At 37.1% G+C, this 26698-nt stretch overlaps 2 long non-coding RNA genes across 25 annotated transcripts in view; one reads left to right on the top strand and one right to left on the bottom strand.

Annotated features, from left to right (window-relative positions):
• LOC147371187 (uncharacterized) overlaps positions 1 to 6774 on the bottom strand; it is a 197906-nt gene extending 191132 nt beyond the window's left edge. For all 3 annotated transcript variants that reach the window (XR_015166281.1, XR_015166280.1, XR_015166282.1), the window contains exons 1-2: positions 6582 to 6774; positions 6322 to 6417 (exon numbers count right to left, since the gene is read on the bottom strand). This is a non-coding gene — a long non-coding RNA (uncharacterized LOC147371187). The remainder of the gene's footprint in view (positions 1 to 6321; positions 6418 to 6581) is intronic.
• Positions 6775 to 6780: 6 nt separating this feature from the next.
• LOC147371186 (uncharacterized) overlaps positions 6781 to 26698 on the top strand; it is a 316584-nt gene continuing 296666 nt past the window's right edge. For 16 of the 22 annotated variants that reach the window (XR_015166271.1, XR_015166259.1, XR_015166272.1 and 13 more), the window contains exon 1: positions 6785 to 6926. This is a non-coding gene — a long non-coding RNA (uncharacterized LOC147371186). Of the gene's footprint in view, positions 6927 to 7063; positions 7139 to 26698 lie in introns of all 22 variants that reach the window. The other 6 variants (XR_015166276.1, XR_015166273.1, XR_015166264.1 and 3 more) reach the window with 5 other exon arrangements.

Genomic DNA, 26698 nt, shown 5'->3' with positions numbered 1-26698 from the left:
TCTTGACTGGAGAATCCCAGGGACGGTGGAGCCTGGTGGGCTGCCATCTATGGGGTCACACAGAGTCAGACATGACTGAAGCGACTTAGCAGCAGCAGCAGCATAGGAAAAGCTGCCCTTTCCCCCACACTCCACCAAAGCAGGCTTTGTGCATAGCCAGTGCTTTGTAATCTCTGAAGGGAGTTGCAGTAAAGGACTCAGACCCTTTTATATGCTCTTTATATATTTGCATTCCTAGTTTAATTGCCTTCATTTCTAGGTCTCTTTGAGACCTTGTGCAGAGGTCCTCTTCAGGCATGTCTACCAAGGTCTTCTAAAGTAGGGGAGGCGGGAGAAATCTCGAATTTTTTTTTTCCCATCCAAACTTGGTACCTAGTACTTTTCTACTTCTAGATTCTCCTCACCCCAGAGTCCATATAATTGCTGTACCCTTTTGTTCAGGGCTATATCAGTGAGATAACCCTCACATCTGCACTGATTATTCTAACACTCGACTGGGACAAAATTCCATAGAGGAAACGGGACAGGAGTTTTCTCCAGTTTTAGCCTCTTGTTTATACCAGGATAATAAGATATCAAAGCTTTAATTCTCATTTTCGTCTCATTGTTTTAATCAGCTACTCCAACACCTAGCAGTTTAGTTCTCAATTCCAGCTCAGTTGAGTTCTTGATACTAAGTAATATATCTATGTTGTTTTAAGGCACTCAGGTTGTGATAATTTGTTACAGTGGCAGTAGAAAACTGATACAACAACTAAGACTTTATCAATATTCAATTAGAAACTGTATCATTTAAGTACATGTAACTTGCTTTTACTAAGAGAAACATTTTAAATAATCCCAAATAAATACTTTTGATCAGGTACCATGTTTTTCCCAGTAACAGAAATCTTGAAGCACAGCTTAAACAAGAAAGTTTAGGATGGACAAGTTCCTCGTTGGCAGCATGAATAACTATGTGAAATTTCTCTCCAGTAACATAAACATAATAAGGAAAAGTACTTAAGAAGAGCTATTTAAAGGGTATGGAGATTATCCTAAAGAATTACAGCAAATGAAAGAAAAAGCAGCTAAACATACCAAATCATGGAGGAAAAAAATGAGAGTCTGTGGCATTAGTTCCATGACCCTTTCTCACTGTACCATTTCAGTGACAGAAACTCAACTCTGGGCAGAGGTGTCCAAGAAAATGGACTCCCCCCATCCACCTTCCATCCCCAACCAAAGCTTATTGTTTCTCCTGGAAGGACAGGTCACAACCAGCAGCCTCACATTGCAAAAGCTCTCTTCCAGGCAAGAGTATGACCAAAAGATTCTTTCTTCCCAATCACAAGGCAGAATAGCAGAGAATGGTGTATCCTGAATCGGCCCTTGCCAAGGCTGAAAGGCTGATGTAAGGCAGAGGTCCCATGCTGGGAAAGGGCTACCTGTGAAAACCAGAGCTTAAATATCGCTGCAGGATTCTTGACAAGTGAAACTGGTGTGTCAAACTGAGACAGAACCAGGGAAAGAGACAACTAAGAAGAGCCCTCCTGGGGTCTAAACTTTTTGAAGTGTTGAAAGACAAAGACAAGAGAAACCTTGAAAGCAGGAACAGAAATGCCCTCATTATATGTATACAAGAACCCTGATGAAATTAACTGGATTTATCATCAGGAGCAATGAAGTCTAAAAGGTTGTAGGATGATATATTCAAAGTGCTTAAAGAAATCCTATCAGTCTAGAGTCTTCTCGCCAGGAAAAAAATATTAATACCTTTCAAAACTGAAGGCAAAGTAAAGACATTTTCAAACAAACTAATACTCAGAGAATTTATTTATTGCACATGGCTTTACAGGAAATATTAAAAGACGTTCTTTGGGCTGAAAGCAGGTGACTTAGTAATTTGAATACACACACACACATGCACATAGAGGCCCTTGAAATGTAATCACATAATGTAAAAAGGTATGATTTTATAGTTCTTCTCCTTTCTTTTTAAACTGATTTATTAAAAAGTTGAATTTAAAAACAAGAATATAATTTTACTGTAGGACCTGTAACACATGGAAAAAAATATATTTGAAAATAATAGCAGAAACATAGTGACTGGGAACAAAACCACTGGAGGAAGGTAAGGAAACAACACTAGGCAGTAACTCAAATTCACAGGAACAAATGAACAGAAACAGAACTGGTAAACAAGGAGGTTAATATAACAAATTCCGTCTATAGATGCGACTTTTTAAAATTTCTACTAGACATAAAATTATATAAAGTAATATTTTCAAAATGCATTTCTGGCTTACAACTTATAAAAATGCACTATAGAACTAACACCCAAAAAAGATGTCCTTTTCATTACAGGGGACTGGAATGCAAAAGTAGGAAGTCAAGAAACACCTGGAGTAACAGGCAAATTTGGCCTTGGAATACAGAATGCAGCAGGGCAAACACTAATAGAGTTTTGCCAAGAAAATGCAATGGTCATAGCAAACACCCTCTTCTAACAATACAAGAGAAGACTCTACACATGGACATCACCAGATGGTCAACACTAAAATCAGATTGATTATATTTTTTGCAGCCAAAGATGGAGAAGCTCTATACAGTCAGCAAAAACAAGACCCCTGGAGCTGACTGTGGCTCAGACCAGGAACTCCTTATTGCCAAATTCAGACTGAAATTGAAGAAAGCAGGCACAACCACTAGACCATTCAGGTATGACCTAAATCAAATCCCCTATGATTATACAGTGGAAGTGAGAAATAGATTTAAGGGCCTAGATCTGATAGATAGAGTCCCTGATGAACTATGGAATGAGGTTCGTGATATTGTACAGGAGACAGGGATCAAGACCATCCCCATGGAAAAGAAATGCAAAAAAGCACAACAGCTGTCTGGGGAGGCCTTACAAATAGCTGTGAAAAGAAGAGAAGTGAAAAGCAAAGGAGAAAAGGAAAGATATAAACATCTGAATGCAGAGTTCCAAAGAATAGCAGGGAAAGAGAAGCCTTCTTCAGTGATCAATGCAAAGAAATAGAGGAAAACAACAGAATGGGAAAGACTAGGGATCTCTTCAAGAAAATCAGAGATACCAAAGGAACATTTCATGTAAAGATGGGCTTGATAAAGGACAAAAATGGTATGGACCTAACAGAAGTAGAAGATATTAAGAAGAGATGGCAAGAATATACAGAACTGTACAAAAAAGATCTTCACGACCCAGATAATCACGATGGTGTGATCACTGACCTAGAGCCAGACATCCTGGAATGTGAAGTCAAGTGGGCCTTAGAAAGCATCACTACGAACAAAGCTAGTGGAGGTGATGGAATTCCAGTTGAACTATTCCAAATCCTGAAAGATGATGCTGTGAAAGTGATGCACTCAATATGCCACCAAATTTGGAAAACTCAGCAGTGGCCACAGGACTGGAAAAGGTCAGTTTTCATTCCAATCCCAAAGAAAGGCAATGCCAAAGAATGTTCAAACTACCGCACAATTGCACTCATCTCACACGCTAGTAAAGTAACGCTCATAATTCTCCAAGCCAGGCTTCAGCCATACGTGAACCGTGAACTTCCTGATGTTGAAGCTGGTTTTAGAAAAGGCAGAGGAACCAGAGATCAAATTGCCAACATCCGCTGGATCATAGAAAAAGCAAGAGAGTTCCAGAAAACCATGTATTTCTGCTTTATTGACTATGCCAAAAAGCCTTTGACTGTGTGGATCACAATAAACTGTGGAAAATTCTGAAAGAGATGGGAATACCAGACCACCTGACCTGCCTCTTGAGAAATTTGTATGCAGGTCAGGAAGCAACAGTTAGAACTGGACATGGAACAACTGACTGGTTCCAAATAGGCAAAGGAGTTTGTCAAGGCTGTATATTGTCACCCTGCTTATTTAACTTCTATGCAGAGTACATCATGAGAAACGCTGGACTGGAAGAAACACAAGCTGGAATGAAGATTGCTGGGAGAAATATCAATAACCTCAGATATGCAGATGACACCACCCTTATGGCAGAAAGTGAAGAGGAATTAAAAAGCCTCTTGATGAAGGTGAAAGTGGAGAGTGAAAAAGTTGGCTTAAAGCTCAACATTCAAAAAACGAAGATCATGGCATCCGGTCCCATCACTTCATGGGAAATAGATGCGGAAACAGTGGAAACAGTGTCAGACTTTATTTTTCTGGGCTCCAAAATCACTACAGATGGTGACTGCAGCCATGAAATTAAAAGATGCTTACTCCTTGGAAGGAAAGTTATGACCAATCTAGATAGCATATTCAAAAGCGAGACATTACTTTGCCACCAAATTTCGTCTTGTCAAGGCTATGGTTTTTCCTGTAGTCATGTATGGATGTGAGAGTTGGACTGTGAGAAGGCTGAGTGCTGAAGAATTGATGCTTTTGAACTGTGGTGTTGGAGAAGACTCTTGAGAGTCCCTTGGACTGCAAGGAGATCCAAACAGTCCATTCTGAAGGAGATCAGCCCTGGGTGTTCTTTGGAAGGAATGATGCTAAAGCTGAAACTCCAGTACTTTGGCCACCTCATGCGAAGAGTTGACTCATTGGAAAAGACTGATGCTGGGAGAGATTGGGGGCAAGAGGAGAAGGGGACGACAGAGGATGAGACGGCTGGATGGCATCACTGACTCAATCGACCTGAGTTTGAGTGAAGTCCAGGAGTTGGTGATGGACAGGGAGGCCTGGCGTGCTGTGATTCATGGGGTCAAAAGTGTCGGACACGACTGAGTGACTGATCTGATCTGATCTGATGTATATTATTAACAGCACAAAGGGTGGGCAGGGGTAATAAAACTGTATGTGAGAAATGCTTTTATGTTCACTGGAATTAAGCTCTTTTAAATCTAAAGTAGATTCAGATAAGTTCAAATGTATATGGTTAAAAAAAAAATGTATATGGAGCTGCAGTACAACCATGAGGGAAACAAGATTAACATAGCTAAAAATCTTTACAGGAATTAAAAATATATATATTAGAAAATACTCATATAAAGCAAAAGAGAACATCAGAGTAAAAGAAAAAAAGAGATAAGACAGAAAGAGACAAACTGTAAAATGGCAAAGGTAGATCCAACCATATAAATAATATCCTTAAATGTGTATTGATTAATATTATCCATTTAAAAGACAGAGGTTGTCCTCCTATACAAAAAAAAAAAAAAAGATCCTACTATATTGTCTATCACAGACATGCTAGATTCAACACACTATTAATAATAGTTTGAAAAATTTTTTAAATGGAAAGTATGTCATGTAAACAGTAACCTTAAGAAAGCTGGAATGGTTATACTGTTATCAAAGTAGATTTAAAACAAGAACATTCTTAGAGATAAAGAGGATCATTAAAAATGGCAACAGAGACAATCCATCAAAAAGTTATACGAATTATAAAAATATATATACATAAAAACAAAGCCCCTGTGTATACAAAATAAAAATTAAGGCAAGTACATGATATAGCAGACTTGAGGAAGACAATACAGCAATGATAATTTCAATGTCTAATTTTCAACAGTTGATTGGACAACTAGGCAGAGAATCAATAAAGAAATAAAATACCTTAACAACACTATAAACTATAACTATAAACTAGACCAGACATAAGTAAAATATTCCACCATAAAATAGCAGAACAGAGATTATTCTCAAGGACACATGGGACACAATCCAGAACAGCTGAAATCCTAGACCATAAAACTAATTTCAATTAATTTAAAAGGCACAGAACAATACAATGCCTATTTTCACACCATAATAGAATAAAATTAGAAATGAGTAATAGAACAAAATTAAAAATCAAAACCATGTGATGATTATACAACATTATATTCCTAAAGAGCCAATGGGTCGGTCAATGAACAAATCTCAAGAAAAATTCTGAAAACTTTTTGAGATGAAAAACAAACACTGAAACTTGTGGTATGAAATTAAATCAGAGCTTAGAGGAAATTTATAGCTGTATAAATGCATATGTTAAAGAGAAGGTCTCATATCAAACACCTCATTATAGATGCCCTGTAAATTGATCTACTGGAATGATTTATGAAATGTGAAATAATGTGAATTAGATATGAAATGTAAGGACGCTACTATAAGCCCATTATTATCAACAATATATGACGTTATCTATTTGATACATTAATTTTAAATGATTAAGGCAAAGTTTTCACCCTTTTTCTAGATACAGTTTACTCTATTACTAGAAATTGTTAAAATAAGTTAAATTTCAATATATAATTTAGTTTATATAAATTTCTCTTCAACAGCACTTATCTGAAACATCAAAGCAAAGCAAAAATTATTTCCCACCTGTCATTTTAAATCGTGAAATAAGTTGCACTCTATAAATATACATCTCCGCAAACTCCCAGTTCCTTTTTCAAGAAGCCGAGAACAGAAACAAATCTGAAAGAGATAGATTTGTTTGTTCGTTCACAATCTGGGGAGTTGTGGTGAAATTCCAAACTGGCCCCCCCTTCTGAGGAGGGCGAGGAGAGGACGAAGAGAGGGACAGACCACCTCAGACTGGTAGGTGGTGGATTTACGTTTAAATAAGCAAGGCGACTTACTGGGGAGGTTCATCTTTGACGGCCAAAAGTGAGTATGTAGACTTCTGCTCTCCCCAACCAGAAGCTTAGAACTTTTTATAAAGCATTCTTAATGCGGTTCCATCACCCTTCAGTCCTCTCTACTCTAAGTCACTAGCGCATAGCTCTGCCGCATAGGCTGCGCCCTCCGGCAGAGCTGCGACTGCGCACTGGGAGCAGTGGGCGGGGCCTAGATTCCGAGGCCCAGGAGGCGGGGATGGTGCCTTGGCGAGCCTGCTAGTCCGAGCCCTGGGGATTCGTCCCGTCCTGCTCTCGGTTCAGTCAGCCGTTATGTCCTTTCCGTGACCTCCTCCAGCAGGGTTTTAGGTAAGTAAATACTGTTTGTCTTGGTCCATCCTTCTTTGTTTATAAGTAATACTTTTTTTTTTTGAAATTCTTTGGAAAAGAAACTAAAGAAAGAGGCCGTTTTCTCAGAGATGAAATAAGATACTACGTTTTTGTAGGAATTTTTCAAGAGACCACTGAACCATAAAAGACGTATTTTCAAACTTGAAAATTGCACCGTGTTTCAAAAACATGTAAGTGGCTGCTTAAATATTTTAGTAGCAAATACACTCTGAAAATACATATTCAGGTTAATGATCATTAGGAATGTGGCTTTCTTTTTATAAAAAGGCCGTTCTTTACTTGGTATGATTTTTGTTGTTCAGTCGCGTCATGTCTGGCTCTCTGTGACCCAGGGACTGCAGTATGCCAGGCTCCTCCGTCCTCCACTGCCTCCTGGAGTTTGCTCAAGTGTTTGTCCACTGAGTTGGTGAAGCTCACTAACCATTCCCAGGTGTCTCAGTGGTTAAAGAACCGGCCTGTAGGAGACTCAGGCAGACATGGGTTCAATCCCTGGGTAGGAAGATCCCCTGAAGGAGGCCATGGCAACCCACTCAAGTATTCTTGACTGGAGAATTCCCATGGACAGAGGATCCTGGCAGGCAACAGTCCATAGGGTTGTGTAGAGTCCTACACAACTGAACCGAGTTAACAATCATGCAGAGACCAAAATGTGTTTTGCATTATCTTTTCTTAAGGTTATTTGATCCAATACCATTTTTTTTTAATGACTAACCATTTCTGACTGAGCAACTGAAAAATGAAATGTGAAAAAATGTGAAAAATCTCCTGTGATTTTTCTTTATATCTTTGTAAAAAATAATTGATGTATATAGGTGTGTATATATTCTTGAGCAACTTGATTGCATCTCTGTACTCATATCAGAATCACACCCTCGTAATTAATATTGTATGATTGTAACTTTCAAAATCTGGTAGAATAAATCCTCCAACTTGGAATTATTTTTCAAGATTGTCTAGGCTATTCTAAGCAATTTTATTCAAATATAAATTTTAAGATCATGTTGCAAAATTTCACAACCATAAGACTGTTAAAGCTCCTTGGGATTGTATTTTTTTTTTGTATTACATCTGTTTTTATTTATGCTGAAATTTTTATTTTAATTGCAGGCTAATTACTTTACAGTATTGTGGTGGTTTTTGCCATACATTCACATGAATCAGCCATGGTGTACATGTGATCCACATCCTGACCCTCCCTCCCACCTCCCTCCTCAGCCCATCCCTCAGGGTCATCCCAATGCCCCAGCCCTGAGCACGCTGCCTCATGAATTGAACCTACACTGGTGATATATTGTATTGAATCAATATAACATGAGGAGAATTCACATCCTAAGTTATTTGCTAATTAAGAAATATGAGCTGAGTTTGTCTTTTAAATTTCTGTCAGCAACATGATCTGACCATATTAGACTCTTCTTTGATAATTGGTATATTTAGGCTATTTTAAAAGAAATTTTAGATTACATTTTTAATTTCACATGTCAGTATATTGAAATATAGTTGATTTGTATGTATTGACTTTATATCTAGCAATTTAATTGACTTATTACTAATAGTGCATTTTATAGGTACTTTTAAAGTTTTCATGTATTCATGTCAATTGCACAAGAGATTTATGTCTTTTAAATCTTTAATCTGTGTTATTACTTTAGTTAGGAAGTCCCTCATAATAATGAACCAAAGAGTGAACAAAAATGCATCTTTATCTTTTGTCTTAAGGACAAGTTTGATAGTTAGTTATAAGATGCCAATAGGGTATTTGTAGATATTTTTTGTAACTTTGGAAAGATTTGCTTCTGATTCTAGATTACTTCCCTGATAATTCTAGGGTTTCCCTGATAGCCCAGTTTGTAAGGAATCCTCCTGCAATGCAGAAGATTCTGGTTTGATTCCTGGGTTGGGAAGATCCACTGCTACCCACTCCAGTATTCTTGGGCTTCCCTTGTGGCTCTCCTGATAAAGAATCCACCTGCAATGCTAGAGACCTGAGTTTGATCCCTCGGTTTGGAAGATCCCTAGAGAAGGGAACATTTATCTCTTCCAGTATTCTGGCCTGGAGTATTCAATGCATTGTGTAGTCCATGGGGTCACAAAGAGTCGGATGCAAAAAGCAAATTTGACTTTCATTGTTTCACTGTATTCCTGGGAATTTTATCATAAGGCATATTGAAGTATACTATTTTTCTTTTATTCTGTTAATGCAGTGATTTTAGCAATTCATAATACAAATTTGCATTCTTAAAATACACTAGAAAATCCCATGGATGGAGGAGACTAGTAGGCTGGAGTCCATGGGGTCGCTAGAGTCGGACACGACTGAGCGACTTCACTTTCACTTTTCACTTTCATATATTGGAGAAGGAAATGACAACACACTCCAGTGTTCTTGCCTGGAGAATCCCAGGGACGGGGGAGCCTGGTGGGCTTCCGTCTATGGGGTCGCACAGAGTTGGACACGACTGAAGTGAATTAGCAGCAGCAACAGAAATAGTCCTTTTTTTTTTTCAGTTTATTTTATTTTTAAACTTTACAAATTGTATTAGTTTTGCCAAATATCAAAATGAATCCGCCACAGATATACATGTGTTCCCCATCCTGAACCCTCCTCCATCCTCCCTCCCCATACCATCCCTCTGGGTCGTCCCAGTGCACTAGCCCCAAGCATCCAGTATCATACATTGAACCTGGACTGACAACTCGTTTCATACATGATATTATATGTGTTTCAATACCATTCTCCCAAATCTTCCCACCCTCTCCCTCTGCAACAGAGTCGATAAGACTGTTCTATACATCAGTGTCTCTTTTTCTGTCTCGAACACAGGGTTATTGTTAGCATCTTTCTAAATTCCATATATATGCGTTAGTATACTGTATTGGTGTTTTTCTTTCTGGCTTACTTCACACTGTATAATAGGCTGCAGTTTCATCCACCTCATTAGAACAGATTCAAATGTATTCTTTTTAATGGCTGAGTAATACTCCATTGTGTATATGTACCACAGCTTTCTTATCCATTCATCTGCTGATGGACATCTAGGTTGCTTCCATGTCCTGGCTATTATAAACAGTGCTGCGATGAACATTGGGGTACACGTGTCTCTTTCCCTTCTGGTTTCCTCAGTGTGTATGCCCAGCAGTGGGATTGCTGGATCATAAGGCAGTTCTATTTCGAGTTTTTTGAGGAATCTCCACACTGTTCTCCATAGTGGCTGTACTAGTTTGCATTCCCACCAACAGTGTAAGAGGGTTCCCTTTTCTCCATACCCTCTCCAGCATTTATTGCTTGTAGACTTATGGATCACAGCCATTCTGACCCACGTGAAATGGTACCTCATAGTGGTTTTGATTTGCATTTCTCTGATAATGAGTGATGTTGAGCATCTTTTCATGTGTTTGTTAGCCATCTGTATGTCTTCTTTGGAGAAATGTCTATTTAGTTCTTTGGCCCATTTTTTGATTGGGTCGTTTATTTTTCTGGAATTGAGCTGTAGGAGTTGCTTGTATATTTTTGAGATTAGTTGTTTGTCAGTTGCTTCATTTGCTATTATTTTCTCCCATTCTGAAGGCTGTCTTTTCACCTTGCTAATAGTTTCCTTTGATGTGCAGAAGCTTTTAAGTTTAATTAGGTCCCATTTGTTTATTTTTGCTTTTATTTCCAATATTCTGGGAGGTGGGTCATAGAGGATCCTGCTGTGATTTATGTCGGAGAGTGTTTTGCCTATGTTCTCCTCTAGGAGTTTTATAGTTTCTGGTCTTATGTTTAGATCTTTAATCCATTTTGAGTTTATTTGTGTATATGGTATTAGAAAGTGTTCTAGTTTCATTCTTTTACAACTGGTTGACCAGTTTTCCCAGCACCACTTGTTAAAGAAATTGTCTTTAATCCACTGTATATTCTTGCCTCCTTTGTCAAAGATAATGTCTCCATAGGTGCTTGGATTTATCTCTGGGCTTTCTATTTTGTTCCATTGATCTATATTTCTGCCTTTGTGCCAGTACCATACTGTCTTGATGACTGTGGCTTTGTAGTAGAGCCTGAAGTCAGGTAGGTTGATTCCTCCAGTTCCATTCTTCTTTCTCAAGATAGCTTTGGCTATTCGAGGTTTTTTGTATTTCCATACAAATTGTGAAATTATTTGTTCTAGCTCTGTGAAGAATACTGTTGGTAGCTTGATAGGGATTTCATTGAATCTATAAATTGCTTTGGGTAGTATACTCATTTTCACTATATTGATTCTTCCAATCCATGAACATTGTATATTTCTCCATCTATTAGTGTCCTCTTTGATTTCTTTCACCAGTGTTTTATAGTTTTCTATGTATAGGTCTTTAGTTTCTCTAGGTAGATATATTCCTAAGTATTTTATTCTTTCCGTTGCAATGGTGAATGGAATTGTTTCCTTAATTTCTCTTTCTGTTTTCTCATTATTAGTGTATAGGAATGCAAGGGATTTCTGTGTATTGATTTTATATCCTGCAACTTACTATAATCATTGATTAGTTCTAGTAATTTTCTGGTGGAGTCTTTAGGGTTTTCTATGTAGAGGATCATGTCATCTGCAAATAGTGAGAGTTTTACTTCTTCTTTTCCAATTTGGATTCCTTTTATTTCTTTTTCTGCTCTGATTGCTGTGGCCAAAACTTCCAAAACTATGTTGAATAGTAATGGTGAAAGTGGGCACCCTTGTCTTGTTCCTGACTTTAGAGGAAATGCTTTCAATTTTTCACCATTGAGGATAATGTTTGCTGTGGGTTTGTCATATATAGCTTTTATTATGTTGAGGTATGTTCCTTCTATTCCTGCTTTCTGGAGAGTTTTTATCATAAATGGATGTTGAATTTTGTTAAAGGCTTTCTCTGCATCTACTGAGATAATCATATGGTTTTTATTTTTCAATTTGTTAATGTGGTGTATTACATTGATTGATTTGCGGATATTGAAGAATCCTTGCATTCCTGGGATAAAGCCCACCTGGTCATGGTGTATGATCTTTTTAATGTGTTGTTGGATTCTGATTGCTAGAATTTTGTTAAGGATTTTTGTATCTATGTTCATCAGTGATATTGGCCTGTAGTTTTCTTTTTTTGTGGGATCTTTATCAGGTTTTGGTATTAGGGTGATGGTGGCCTCATAGAATGAGTTTAGAAGTTTACCTTCCTCTGCAATTTTCTGGAAGAGTTTGAGCAGGATAGGTGTTAGCTCTTCTCTAAATTTTTGGTAGATTTCAGCTGTGAAGCCATCTGGACCTGGGCTTTTGTTTGCTGTAAGATTTTTGATTACAGTTTCAATTTCCATGTTTGTGATGTGTCTGTTAAGGTTTTCTATTTCTTCCTGGTCCAGGTTTGGAAAGTTGTACTTTTCTAAGAATTTGTCCATTTCTTCCACGTTGTCCATTTTATTGGCACATAATCGTTGATAGTAGTCTCTTATGATCCTTTGTATTTCTGTGTTGTCTGTTGTGATCTCTCCATTTTCATTTCTAATTTTATTGATTTGATTTTTCTCCCTTTGTTTCTTGATGAGTCTGGCTACTGGTTTGTCAATTTTATTTATCCTTTCAAAGAACCAGCTTTTGGCTTTGTTGATTTTTGCTATGGTCTCTTTTGTTTCTTTTGCATTTATTTCTGCCCTAATTTTTAAGATTTCTTTCCTTCTACTAACCCTGGGGTTCTTCATTTCTTCCTTTTCTAGATGCTTTAGGTGTAGAGTTAGGTTGTTTATTTGACTTTTTTCTTGTTTTTTGAGGTATGCCTGTATTGCTATGAACTTTCCCCTTAGGACTGCTTTTACAGTGACCCAAAGGTTTTGGGTTGTTGTGTTTTCATCTTCATTCGTTTCTATGCCAATTTTGATTTCTTTATTGATTTCTTCTGTGATTTGTTGGTTATTCAGCAGCGTGTTGTTCAGCCTCCATATGTTGGAATTTTTAATAGCTTTTCTCCTGTAATTGAGATCTAATCTTACTGCATTGTGGTCAGAAAAGATGCTTGGAATGATTTTAATTTTTTGAATTTATCAAGGCTAGATTTATGGCCCAGGATGTGATCTATCCTGGAGAAGGTTCCATGTGCGCCTGAGAAAAAGGTGAAATTCATTGTTTTGGGATGAAATGTCCTATAGATATCAATTAGGTCTAACTGGCCTATTGTATCATTTAAAGTTTGTGTTTCCTTGTTAATTTTCTGTTCAGTTGATCTATCCATAGATGTGAGTGGGGTATTAAAGTCTCCCACTATTATTGTGTTATTGTTAATTTCTCCTTTCATACTTGTTAGCATTTGTCTTACATACTGTGGTGCTCCCGTGTTGGGTGCATATATATTTATAATTGTTATATCTTCTTCTTGGATTGATCCTTTGATCGTTATGTAGTGACCATCTTTGTCTCTTTTCACAGCCTTTGTTTTAAAGTCTATTTTATCTGATATGAGAATTGCTACTCCTGCTTTCTTTTGGTCCCTATTTGCATGGAAAATCTTTTTCCAGCCCTTCACTTTCAGTCTGTATGTGTCCCCTGTTTTGAGGTGGGTCTCTTGTAGACAACATATGTAGGGGTCTTGTTTTAGTATCCATTCAGCCAGTCTTTGTCTTTTGGTTGGGGCATTCAACCCATTTATGTTTAAGGTAATTACTGATAAGTATGATCCCGTTGCCATTTACTTTACTGTTTTGGGTTCGAATTTATACACCATTTTTGTGTTTCCTGTCTAGAGAATATCCTTTAGTATTTGTTGGAGAGCTGGTTTGGTGGTGCAGAATTCTCTCAGCTTTTGCTTGTCTGAAAAGCTTTTGATTTCTCCTTCATTCTTGAATGAGATCCTTGCTGGGTACAATAATCTGGGCTGTAGGTTATTTTCTTTCATCACTTTAAGTATGTCTTGCCATTCCCTCCAGGCTTGAAGAGTTTCTATTGAAAGATCAGCTGTTTTCCTTATGGGAATTCCCTTGTGTGTTATTTGTTGTTTTTCCCTTGCTGCTTTTAATATTTGTTCTTTGTGTTTGATCTTTGTTAAGTTGATTAATATGTGTCTTGGGGTGTTTGCCTTGGGTTTATCCTGTTTGGGACTCTCTGGCTTTCTTGGACTTGGGTGATTATTTCCTTTCCCATTTTAGGGAAGTTTTCAACTATTATCTCCTCAAGTATTTTCTCATGGTCTTTCTTTTTGTCTTCTTCTTCTGGGACCCCTATGATTCAAATGTTGTAGCGTTTAATATTGTCTTGGAGGTCTCTGAGATTGTCCTCATTTCTTTTAATTTGTTTTTCTTTTATCCTCTCTGATTCATTTATTTCTGCCATTCTATCTTGTAATTCACTAATCCTATCTTCTGCCTCTGTTATTCTACTATTTGTTGCCTCCAGAGTGTTTTTAATTTCATTTATTGCATTATTCATTATATATTGACTCTTTTTTTTATGTCTTCTAGGTCCTTATTAAACCTTTCTTGCATCTTCTCAATCCTTGTCTCCAGGCTATTTATCTGTGATTCCATTTTGATTTCAAGATTTTGGATCAATTTCACTATCATTATTCGGAATTCTTTATCAGGTAGATTCCCTATCTCTTCCTTTTTTGTTTGGTTTGCTGGGCATTTATCCTGTTCCTTTATCTGCTGGGTATTCCTCTGTGTCTTTATCTTGTTTAAATTGCTGATTTTGGGGTGTCCTTTCTGTATTCTGGCAGTTTGTGGAGTTCTCTTTATTGTGGCGTTTCCTCGCTGTGTGTGGGTTTGTACAGGTGGCTTGTCAAGGTTTCCTGGTTAGGGAAGCTTGTGTTGGTGTTCTGGTGGGTGGAGCTGTATTTCTTCTCTCTGGAGTGCAATCAAGTGTCCAGTAATGAGTTTGAGATGTCTATGTTTTTGGGGTTTCTTTGGGCAGCCTGTATCTTGAAGCTCAGGTTTGTGTTCCTTTGTTGCTGGAGAATTTGCTTGGTATGTCTTGCCCTGGAACTTGTTGGCCCTTGTGTGGTGCTTGGTTTCAGTGTCGGTATGGAGGCGTTTGATGAGCTCCTGTCAATTAATGTTCCTTGGAGTCAGGAGTTCCCTGGAGTCAGAGTTTGGACTTAAGCCTCCTGCTTCCAGTTATCGGTCTTATTTTTACAGTAGTTTCAAAACTTCTCCTTCTATACAGCACCATTGATAAAACATCTACGTTAAAGATGAAAAGTTTCTCTACCGTGAGGGTCACCCAGGGAGGTTCACAGCATTACATGGAGAGGAGAAGAGGGAGGAGGGAGTTAGAGGTGACCCGAATGAGATGAGGTGGAATCAATAGTGGAGAGAGTGGGCTAGCCAATAATCACTTCCTTATGTGCACTCCACAACTGGACTGCTCAGAGATGTTCACGGAGTTATACAGAGAAGAGAAGACGGAGGAAGGAGACAGAGGTGGCCAGAAGGATAAAAGGTGGGAATGAAAAGGAGGGAGACAGATCCAGCCAGTAATCCGTTCCCTAAGTGTTCTCCACCGTCTGGAACACACAGAAATTCACAGATTTGGGTAGAGTAGAGAGGGGTTAGGGAGGAGACACAGGCGACCTGGTGGAGAAAAAGGAGAGTCCAAAGGGAGAGAGAGCAGTTCAGCCAGTAATCTCGTTCCCTAGTGAAAAATGGGTACTGAAGATTGGGTTCTTAAAGGTACAAAATTGGTAACAAACACATAAAAGCAAAAATTAAAAATCTAGAGTAGAGTTTGGAATTTCAAAAGTACGATGTTAAAGAAAAGAAGAAGGAAAAGAAAGAGAGAAAAAACGAACAAACAAAAACAAACAAGGTTGTGAAAATTATAAAGAAAATATAGGTACAAAATAGATAACTAATACCAAAAGGCAAAAGTTAAAAATCTAGAGTAGAGTTTGGAATTTCAGATATACAATATTATATAAAAGAAGAAGAGAAAGAGAGAAAAAAAAAAGTCACAGAAATTATAAAAAAAACTATGGGTACAAAATTGATAACAAATACCAAAAAGCCAAAATTAAAAATCTAGAGTAGAGTTTGGAATTTCAAAAATACAATGTTAAAGAAAAGAAGAAAAAAAAACCAAGGTAAAAAAATTATAAAAAATATATATATGAAGTTTGCTGAAGAAAAAAAATAGGGTCTTTTTTTTTTTTTTGCAAAGTAATAGGTTATAAAAGTGAAAATTAAAGGAATAAAAGAGGACTTAAAATTTTTAAAAAAAAATAAAAAAGAAAGAATGATCGTAAAAATAGTAAAAATATATCGAGGACTTTCTCTCATTATGTTGTGAGTATTGCGGGTTCAGCTCATTTTTGGCTAGTTCCTTGGTCCGACTTTTATTTCTCAAGATCTATAGGCCCCTTCCTATGTAGTCGGTAATAACCACAGGGTTTTAATCTATTGCCTGTAGCTTCCAAGGTGGTTCCCTCTGTTATAGCTTCTTCTGTTTGCTGGACACTTCAGTGTCTGGTTTCCACCCTGACACAAAGGGGACGGTGGAGGACACTTTTTTTTTTTTTCTTTTTAGGCTCGCTTGTTCAGTCGTGCTGTGGGGAGGGAGGGAGGGATGCTGCAAACAAGTAACACTGGCGTGTGCTCACAGTGCCTCAGCCACACTGGGTCTGCCCCCACTCACGGCGCATGTAGCCTCCCTGCCCACACTGCTCAGGCTCTAGGTTGTTCTGCCGGGAACCATCTGAGGCCGGCCCTGGGCTCCCTGCACCTCCCAGGTCCAAGCCGCTCAGGTTCAGGCACTCGGGTAGTCCTCAGAGGTGCAGACTCGGTTGGGCCTGCGTTTTGTGCCCTTCCCAGGTCCGAGCAGCTCAGGTGATGAGGTGTTTAGCGAGTGCGATTGCTGCGACTTATTGCCTCCCCTCCGTTCAGTTATCTAGGTGTACAACCAGCGCACCTTCTCAGGGAGATGTTGACCGTCCAGACCCCCCAAGAAGTTTTAGTTAGCAAAGAAGCCTGCTTACAGTTTTATAGATAATGTTTCTCTGGGGCTGTGATTGCCCCCTTCCGGCTCTGGCTGCCTGTCACTGGAGGGGGAAGGTCTACAGCCGGCTACCTCTGTTCAGTCCTTTGTTCCGTGCGCAGGCCTGGCGGTGTCTTAGGTTAGGGCTGGCTTTTCACGTGGTAGATATCCCACAGTCTGGTTTGCTAGCCAAGATTATTTCGCTCAGATAGCGCTCAGGGTTTTCAGGCCAGGTCCTTACTCTAAGCGATGCAGCCCACGCCGCGCCTCACTGCCCAGCCCCCGCTTGCTAATGGCGTGTGCAGGCGTCTGCACTGCTTTTCAGCTGGGGGAGTTACAGTAGGGCTTGCAATCTGCGAGTTTTAATTGTTTATTTATTTTTTCTCCCTCTTATGTTGCCCTCTGTGCTTCCAAAGCTTGGCACAGATTCTGCAGTGAGAAGGTTTCCTGATGTTTGGAAACTTCTCTCTTTTTAAGACTCCCTTCCCAGGACGGAACTCTGTCCCTCCCTCTTTTGTCTCTTTTTTTGTCTTTTATATTTTTTCCTACCTCCTTTCGAAGACTTGGGTTGCTTTTCTGGGTGCCTGATGTCCTCTGCCGGCATTCAGAAGTTGTTTTGTGGAATTTACTTGGCTTTTAAATGCTGTTTTGATGAATTTGTGGGGGAGAAAGTGTTCTCCCTGTCCTACTTCTCTGCCATCTTGGCTCCTCCCGCAGAAATAGTCCTTACTGCTCTTTAGTTTTGTTCATTCACTATGAAAAAGAAGTGTGTTAAAATATCTGATTATGTTTATAATTTATCTATTTCTCTTACTCTGATGTTCCTTTTTAAAAAATAAGCTTGAAATTCATATTATTAATATGTTTGCTATTTATTGGCCTTTTTTCATCTTTATGGAATGTCTCTTTGAGTCTGTAATGCCTCTTTTCATTTAAATCTCTTCTGTATGATATTAGTATAGAAGTTTACATTTTATTTCTAAAGGTTTTCAGCTTTTTACTTTCGAACAAGTCATGTCCTTATTTTTAAAATCTGTAAGCTTTGAATTTTAATGCATTATATTTTTTATCTAATGTAACAAACTTTAGCTTTTCAGTAAAGAAATAAGTCCTTTCATAATGAGTATAAATTTCTAAATTAGTTGAGCTTAATTTATCATTACCTGTTTTTCTTTTTTCCTGTCCTTTCTGTTCTTTGCCATTGTATTCCTCATTTCTCAACTTCATTTTACATACTTTTACATACTTTTTACATACTTTTCCTTTAATTTTTAATGTCCACACCTTATATACATATTTTACTGATTATTCTCGAGATTACATTCTTCACCTGTTATAACTGAACTTAACATAATTCAACTGCATTTCCCATTCCTTCTTTTCTATTATTTAGTCACGAAATTTTACTTATATATTTTGTATGAGTAATTTATATTATGAGTATTTTATATGAGTAATTTAAATTTACTCATAAGTTTTATATATATATGTTAAAAGACCCCCCAAGACATTGTTATAATTAGTGCTACAAATCATTGTTATATTTATATTATATATTTGCCTATTTTAGTACATTTCATTATTTGTTTCAATTCTACGATTTCATCTGAAATTACTGACTTTATCCTGAAAAAAATTCCTATACCTTATCTTAAAATTGAAACTTATTTGAAACAAAAATTTGCTTTTTTTTTGTTCATTAATGCCTTCATTTACCTTCACTTTTGTGCTCTTTTTGTATGTACAGAATTTTAGGTTGGTAAGTGTACAGGTGTTGTTGCTACAGTTATTGTCATTTTCAGTACTTTAAAGACATAATTTTATTGTCTCTTGCCTTCATATTTTCTGTTAAGGAAGGCCTTAGTCTTACTGTTGCTGCTTTGAAATTATTGTCTCTGTTAACTTTGATGAGTTTTAATATTTTCTGCTTATATTGTCTTTTCAGCATTCTAAGACAAGACTAGATGTGATTTAGTTTCTATTTATCCTACTTGATATTTACCAAGCTTCTTGAATTTTTTGTTCATGATATTCATCATTTTTGGATGATTCTCAGACATTAATTCTTCAAATATTTTTTCTGTGCCATTTTCTTCATCATCTTCTGATATGCCAATACACACAATTTAGACCATTTAATTGTACATATTATGTGCATCTTGGCATTATATTACCATAATTGAAAATAAAACCTTTAATGGACAGGCACCTACTGGGAGACTGGCTGGAAATGGAGAAAATTTTAGAGAAAATGTGTATAAAACATTCCAGAGGTCACAGTAAGGTTGCATTTATGAAACTGAGCAACAGGTGAATGTCTACGAGAAACATTGGTCAAGGAAAACAGGAAGTATAAAAACAGAAGCAAAGAGAATGTTATACTCATGAAAGTATTTAAAAGTATAGGTAGCCAGACATATGAGAAAATGAAAATGATAACAACTTTTACTAGGTATAACTCTGTTATACAAGTTAAAAAATAAGGAAATCAGAACAAATGCTTATGACAAGAGAATACACACAAAGCATCCTATGTAGGTAGAAATGGATGACCACATTCCAGAAACAATTAGTGTGGTCTTAGACATCTCTCACTGGGGTACAGCAAGTTCTTGAACATTTTCATGGCACTGCACAAATCTGAGAGCAGGACAGTGGGCATGAATATCATAAAAGGGATTGGAAGAAAATAACTGCAGATGATGAGTTTCCTTTTATAAGTCTGGAGAAGGCAATGGCACCCCACTCCAGCACTTTTGCCTGGAAAATCCCATTGATGAAAGAGCCTGGTAGGCTGCAGTCCATGGGGTCGCTAGAGTCGGACACAACTGAGCGACTTCACTTTCACTTTTCACTTTCCACTTCCATGCATTGGAGAAGGAAATGGCAGCCCACTCCAGTGTTCTTGCCTGGGGAATCCCAGGGACGGGGAGCCTTGCTGGGCTGCCGTCTATGGGGTCACACAGAGTTGGACACGACTGAAGTGACTTAGCAGCACAATTCTAAGGAAGAAAAGAAAAAAGTATAGTTAGAATAATTAAAATTTAAGATATTTACCCTTTCATAGTGGCATATTGCACACTTATAAAATATGAAAGCACATCTACATCTTCAAAGGAAAACTTAGTATCCTAGAAATTATTTAGTTTTACTTTTCATAAATATTCAGTTAAATGCTCTATGCTGCACACTTTAAGAAACAGCTTTCAGGAGTTCTTGTATTTTGTGATTCTTAAAACTATGAACAAAAGTTGATATTTTGTGAATTTGTTCATTAGCTCAAGATCAGTTTCTAATTGTGTCATTACTTGAATGCAGTTTTTCATGTAACTTTGTTATTCTGTTACTAATATCAGAGGCATTAACCAAATTCTCTTAGTTATTCTGAGAAATTACTTTGACATGAATTTTATATAAGTGTTTTATGAGGCATCAGTTCAGTTCACTGGCTCAGTCATGTCCGACTCTTTGCGACCCCACGAATCGCAGCACGCCAGGCCTCCCTGTCCATCACCAACTCCCGGAGTTCACTGAGACTCACATCCATTGAGTCCGTGATGCCATCCAGCCATCTCATCCTCTGTCGTCCCTTTCTCCTCCTACCCCCAATCCCTCCCAGCATCAGAGTCTTTTCTAATGAGTCAACTCTTCCCATGAGGTGGTCAAAGTACTGGAGTTTCAGCTTTAGCATCAGTCCTTCCAATGAACACCCAGGACTGATCTCCTTTAGGATGGACTGGTTGGATCTCCTTGCAGTCCAAGGGACTCTCAAGAGTCTTCTCCAACACCACAGGTCGAAAGCATCAATTCTTTGGCGCTCAGCTTTCTTTATAGTTGAACTCTCACATCCATACATGACCACTGGAAAAAATAGATCTTCACTGGGACTAAAATTCAATGTGCAATTTAACATCTGTGTTATTAATAACTTGTGCATGAGCTTTAATTTTTCTGAATGTATTTGCTCAAATTTAAAATAATAATACTGATGTCTACAGAATTGGAGCTTTGTTAAAATATCCATCTTTATGTATTAAATAAACCATTTAATTGTTCATAGAAATTTCCTAGATTTTGGGGATAAAATGCCTTTTATTGTATGAGTTTGTGTACCTGTAATACTTTAGTACTTCTATTCAGTTTTCTTAATTACCAATAACAACCAAAAAATACTCTCATATTTTTTATTCTCAAGAGAAAGGGCTCTTTTACTCTTCTATTCTTCGATGCTGATATTGTAAATCAGTATAGACCAGCCAGTTAGCTAGGGTTAGTTCCAGATTATGCTAGTTGTACCAGCATAGTTGTCAGTAGCATCTCCTTTTACTCACAGAATTGCCCAACTAAGACAATAGTATAGTGTCCCATTTTGTATGGCTCCAGCAATACCTCTGTGTTCTGCTTTGGTATGAGTTATTGTACACTCATTTTGACTTTAATTAAATTGACAGCTAAGGCTAAGTCTTCCCATTGGTACCTTTTTCTTGTTTAAGTTTCTGCATACTGCCTTGGATATAGATGTGACAAACAGATATTTACTGAGCTGTGTTTCAATCTTGATATTATAATTGGCATTATTTGGTAAAATATTTTTGTGAATGCTTTCATACACTTGAGGTTGGACCTTCCATATCAGAAAAATCTCTTCCTGTACTTACATTGTTTAAAGTTTGTATGAGAGTTTGTCGGGCATTTGGCGGGAGCAATTGTTAGTGGGTGTCGCTGTCATGTCTGGTCGTGGCAAGCAAGGCGGCAAGGCCCGCGCCAAGGCCATTTCGCGCTTGTCTAAAAAAAAATAAAAATAAAGTTTGTATGAATAAGTGCAATAATAATATTTAAAAGGTCATTAATTAAAAGAGATATTATATAAGAGAAATTATAAAGATTTATTATCTTTTCATTTTTTAAGAACTCTACTAGATTCATCAGACACAGAAATAATTAAAAGGAAAAAAATAAGCCTCTGCTTCCTTGATCTCAAAGTGAGATAGATTGGTAATTGAAAAATATCTTCCCAGAAAAATCATAAATATAAATGTTAGTAATTATAAGTGGTTTAGTTAAATTTACATAATTGCTGCACTGGAATAGAATGTCAGATAGTGAAACCTAGAAGGTTTCCCTGAATTAGGGATTATTTGCTAAAATCTGAAGGAACATACTTCTGTTTCTGTTAATATGATGGCTTATATATGTTTCAAAATTCTCCCAGTGGGGGAAAAACACAAGAGCTTCTTAAAATATGATTGTAAATGTTAATTTACAAATATATTTACTTTCACAAGATAATAAGGAATAATCAGATGAGAAAATGAATAAAGAAATGAAAAGTTTTAGTATGTTAGAATCAAATAACTACTTTAACAAACTCAAAATCTCAGAAACTTAAGATATTAGAACTTAGTGGATTTTTTTTTTTTCTTCTTCTTCTTTTTCTTCTTCTATAGAGCAATTCGATGCAAGTGTCTGGTGATGAATTCCATGTAGTAATTCTAAAATTACTCCTCACACATAGACACTCATTAGAGACTTGGAGTTCATTGCTTACATTTTCAGCTTATAATAAGTTACCTTTTGCAACTCTGCTGGCACAACATTTTTGCCTTCTATTCCATTTTGCTTGGCTTGTAAAAAGAGCAAATCCTCTTGAGCTCAACAGTTTTGTATCTAATGTGTTTCTAAATGTAGCGATTTGCTACCAATGTCCTTCTAAAATACCATTTTCAATTTCTTCTACAGTTTTAGCTTAGTAGGCACTTGATCTGTATTGCAACTTATATATCTCAGCATTACTTAGCATGGGTATAGTGCAGGTTACACTAAAAAACCAAACAACTTAATACCACAGTAGAATGAAACGAAACATTTCTCCTACCTTGATTAACGATTATATATCAAATTACTGTGTGACTCTGAGTTTTGCTTTGCGACATCTTTACTCTGAGCTGATAGTACAGTTACTTCCAGGAAGATTGCTGGTCAGTTGAGCAGAAAAAAAAAAGAGAGAGGTTTGTAGAACTAATACCATCTAATTAATGCTCTAGTCCCAAAGTGTTATGTTACTTTTACTTGTAGCTCATTGGATGGGACTAGTTCAGGAGGACCTCATTCAACTACAAATGAGGTCTTCCTGAACTAATCCTGTCCAGTCAGCTACAAATAAAGATGACAAGGCAATGGCAACCCACTCCAGTACTCTTGCCTGGAAAATCCCATGGACGGAGGGGCCTGGTGGGCTGCAGTCCATGGGGTCGCTAGGAGTCAGACACGACTGAGCGACTTCACTTTCACTTTTCACTTTCATGCATTGGAGAAGGAAATGGCAACCCACTCCAGTGTTCTTGCCTGGAGAATCCCAGGGACGGGGGAGCCTGGTGGGCTGCCGTCTCTGGGGTCGCGCAGAGTCAGACACGACTGAAGCGACTTAGCAGCAGCAGCAGCAATGATGGCTCTTCGCATTGAGCGACTGAACTGAACTGAACTGAATGATGGCTCAGCAGCTGAAGAATCTCCCCGCAATGCAGGTGAGGCAGTAGTCTCAGGTTTGAGTCTTGGCTTCCGAAGATACCCTGGAGGAGGAAATGACAATCCATTCCAGTATTCTTGCCTGGAAAATCCCTTGGACAGAGGAACCTGGCAGACGTGACTAAGCACGTTACATGCTAAGTTGCTTCAGTCATGTCTGAGTCTTTGTGACACTATGGACTATTGCCCGCCAGGCTCCTCTGTCTATGGGATTCTCTAGGCAAGAATACTGGAGCGAGTTGCCATGCCCTCCTCTAGGGGATCTTCCTGACCAAGGGATTGAACCCACATCTCTTATGTTTCCTGCATTGTCAGGCAGGTTCTTTACCACTAGCACCACCTGGGAAGCCCATTTGGACGACAACCACGAAGGAACTGGGAAATGTAATATATGTGTGTAGGAAATGTGCTGAGACAGAAATATTGGGAAACATCGGTAATTACTACTAGTATAGATCCATGTTTCTTCTAATTTTATGATGTTATGTGTTCTATGACGCCTCTACCAGCATCTTCTATGAATCTTAGCTGTTGTCACCTAACATTAAGGAAATGCCCTATGAATTATTAGAGCACTGCAAGTGACCAAATTATAGATTAGATAAAGTAATGCTAGTGCTGTAAAAGTTAAACCTAAAACATCACTGACTTAACACAAGAAAGTTTACTTCTTGTTTACAAAAAGTTAAATAAGTGATATTGGAGCCTCTGCTTTAGGTGATTTAGGATCTACTCTCCTACAGTCCTGTGGCTCTGCCATTGTCAGTCAGCACATGGACACTGACCAGGGGACCGAAGAAAATAATTAAATGACTCTGTGAGAGATTTTTAATGTCTAGATCTGGAACTTTCATTTGTTACTTCGGCACATGTTCCGTTGTCTGGCACTTGGTCACACCACCACACCTAAATAAATATACATGAGCCAAGATAATGTTGATCTTGGTTGATTAATAATATTTCAGTAACATTTTAAGCTACGTAAGGAGATCTAAAAAATTTGGTGCAGGGCTTCCCTGGTGGCTCAGACAGGTTAAGAATCCACCTCCAATGTAAAATATTTGGTGCAATGTCATTTAACTCTATCCTGGCCAGATATCACCCTTAAGATACCATCTAAGTTCTAGTAAATTTAGATGTTAGGCATCTCTTTTGAAGTCTGTGCTTTAAAATAATTCAGAAAATAATATTTGTCCATATTAGGGAATCTAGTAGAAACTTTTATAGAAGTAGGATCATAAAGAGAGACATCTTCATATATTTTCATTATAATATTCAAGAGAAAAATAAACCCACTCTGAAAAAAAGATGTCTCTAAAGAATTTTTCTTGTCCTGATTCCTTTATTGAGTAGGTGGGGAAAAAAATTTATGTTTAATTTGCAGAAAAGACAACGGTCATAAAATAGCATGGATAAATTTAAACTTTATTTTGTGAAATATATAAAAATAAAATGAGGCCATTTAAGAAATTATTTTGAAGTGTTCCTTATTTACAATGTTGTGTTAATTTATGCTGTATATACCATACAGCATATACACTCTATAGTATGTATATGTATAGTTATATATATATATAAACACACACACGTTATTTTCAGATTATTTTCTATTATGGTTTATCACAAGATATTTAATGTAGTTCTCTGTGCTATACAGTAGGACCTAATTGTCTGTCCATTGTATATATAATATTTTGTGTATTCTAACCCAAAACTCCCAATCCATCCCTCCACAATTCATTCTACCTCTTGGCAATCATAAGTCTCTTCTCTATGTCTATAAGTTTGTTTCTATTTCATAGATAAGTTCATTTGTGTCATATTTTAGATTCCACATATAAACAGTACCATATGCTATTTTTCCTTCTCTTTCTGACTTACTTTGTTTAGTGTGAGAATCTCTAGGTCCATCCATGTTGCTGCAGGTGACATTATTTCATTCTTCTTTTATGGCTGAGTTTATATATTTCATTGTATCTATGTACCATGTGTTCTTTATCCATTCATCTGTTGATGGGCATTTAGGTTGTTTCCATGTCTTGGTTATTATAAATAGCGCTGCAATGAATATTGGGGTGCTTGTTTCTTTTAAAATTATGGTGTTATCCAGATACATACCAAGGAGTGGGATCACTAGATCATCTGGCACCTCCATGTTTAGTTTCTTAAGGAACCTCTATACTGTTTTCTCCATAGTGGCTACGCAAATTTATATTCCCACCAACAGTGTAGGAGGGTTCCATGGGGGCATTTTTATATCAAGTTGTTTAAGTTGTTATCACACTTAGCCAACTATAAATTCAAATTCTCTCTGGAAAAGCACATATTCAAAACAGACCTCAAAGAATGTAGATTAATTTCCCAAGCATTTGCACTCATGTCAAAACACATGCATTCAAAAGAGAACCATGAGTGAGAGACACAGGGAAACAAAAAACAAAGTAAATTCTTTGTTTTTGTAATTTTATATAGAATGCAATATAGATTAAATTTATACAACTCAAAATCAAAAGCTTAAAGATAAATTAAAAATAAGAATTACAGAAAGTCCAAGAGAATTTTAAAAATAAGTAATTCTAGAAACAAAAATCATAATACATGTTATTAAAGCACACTGAAATCTTAAGAGGCACACTAAGATAAACTTAAAGAAAAACTTAATAACTTGTACTTGAAAAAAATGTAAAGACATTAAAATATAGTACAGATATATAATTAGAAGAAATGGTGAAATTAAGATACATGAAAGGTAATGTAAGAATGCTCATAAGCATAATAATATTCAAGTAAAAGATGATAGAATGAAAAAGATATGATTTTTAAAAAGATATTAACCATTTCCATAATTGCAAATATATATTGTATTTAAAATATACAAACACTTTGCATTGGTGTTTAGTGAACAGGGCCAAGGGACTAAAAATTTTGCAAAAGCAATAGCTAAGAGTCAAAAATTGATGTCAAGGTTCACCAAATTATAGCAACAGTACTAAACATGCAATAAACTTATCTTCACAAAGGCCTGAAATCTAGTTCCAGATGGGCCCCAACCCATAAACTAATCACCATGTACTTTTTTTTTTTTTCACCATGTACTTTAATAGCATGCTAGAGAGCAAAATTAAATGTTTAGAGGAAGGTACCATTAGAAAGAATTTAAGTTATCTCCATCATTTTTCATACCAAATAGCCAATTTTTAATAAAAGATCATAAATCATGTTAATGGAAAGAGTTAAGTACAAAAAGAAGAGGAAGAAGGAAGAAAA

The sequence above is a fragment of the Bos grunniens genome, chromosome 6 (genome assembly GCF_055505025.1).
Source record: "Bos grunniens cultivar Pamir isolate PY7600 chromosome 6, Bosgru_T2T1.0, whole genome shotgun sequence".
Lineage (NCBI taxonomy): Eukaryota > Metazoa > Chordata > Mammalia > Artiodactyla > Bovidae > Bos > Bos grunniens.
The sequence above is the reverse complement of the archived record's forward strand: the minus strand, read 5'-3'. Positions and strand labels throughout refer to the sequence as shown.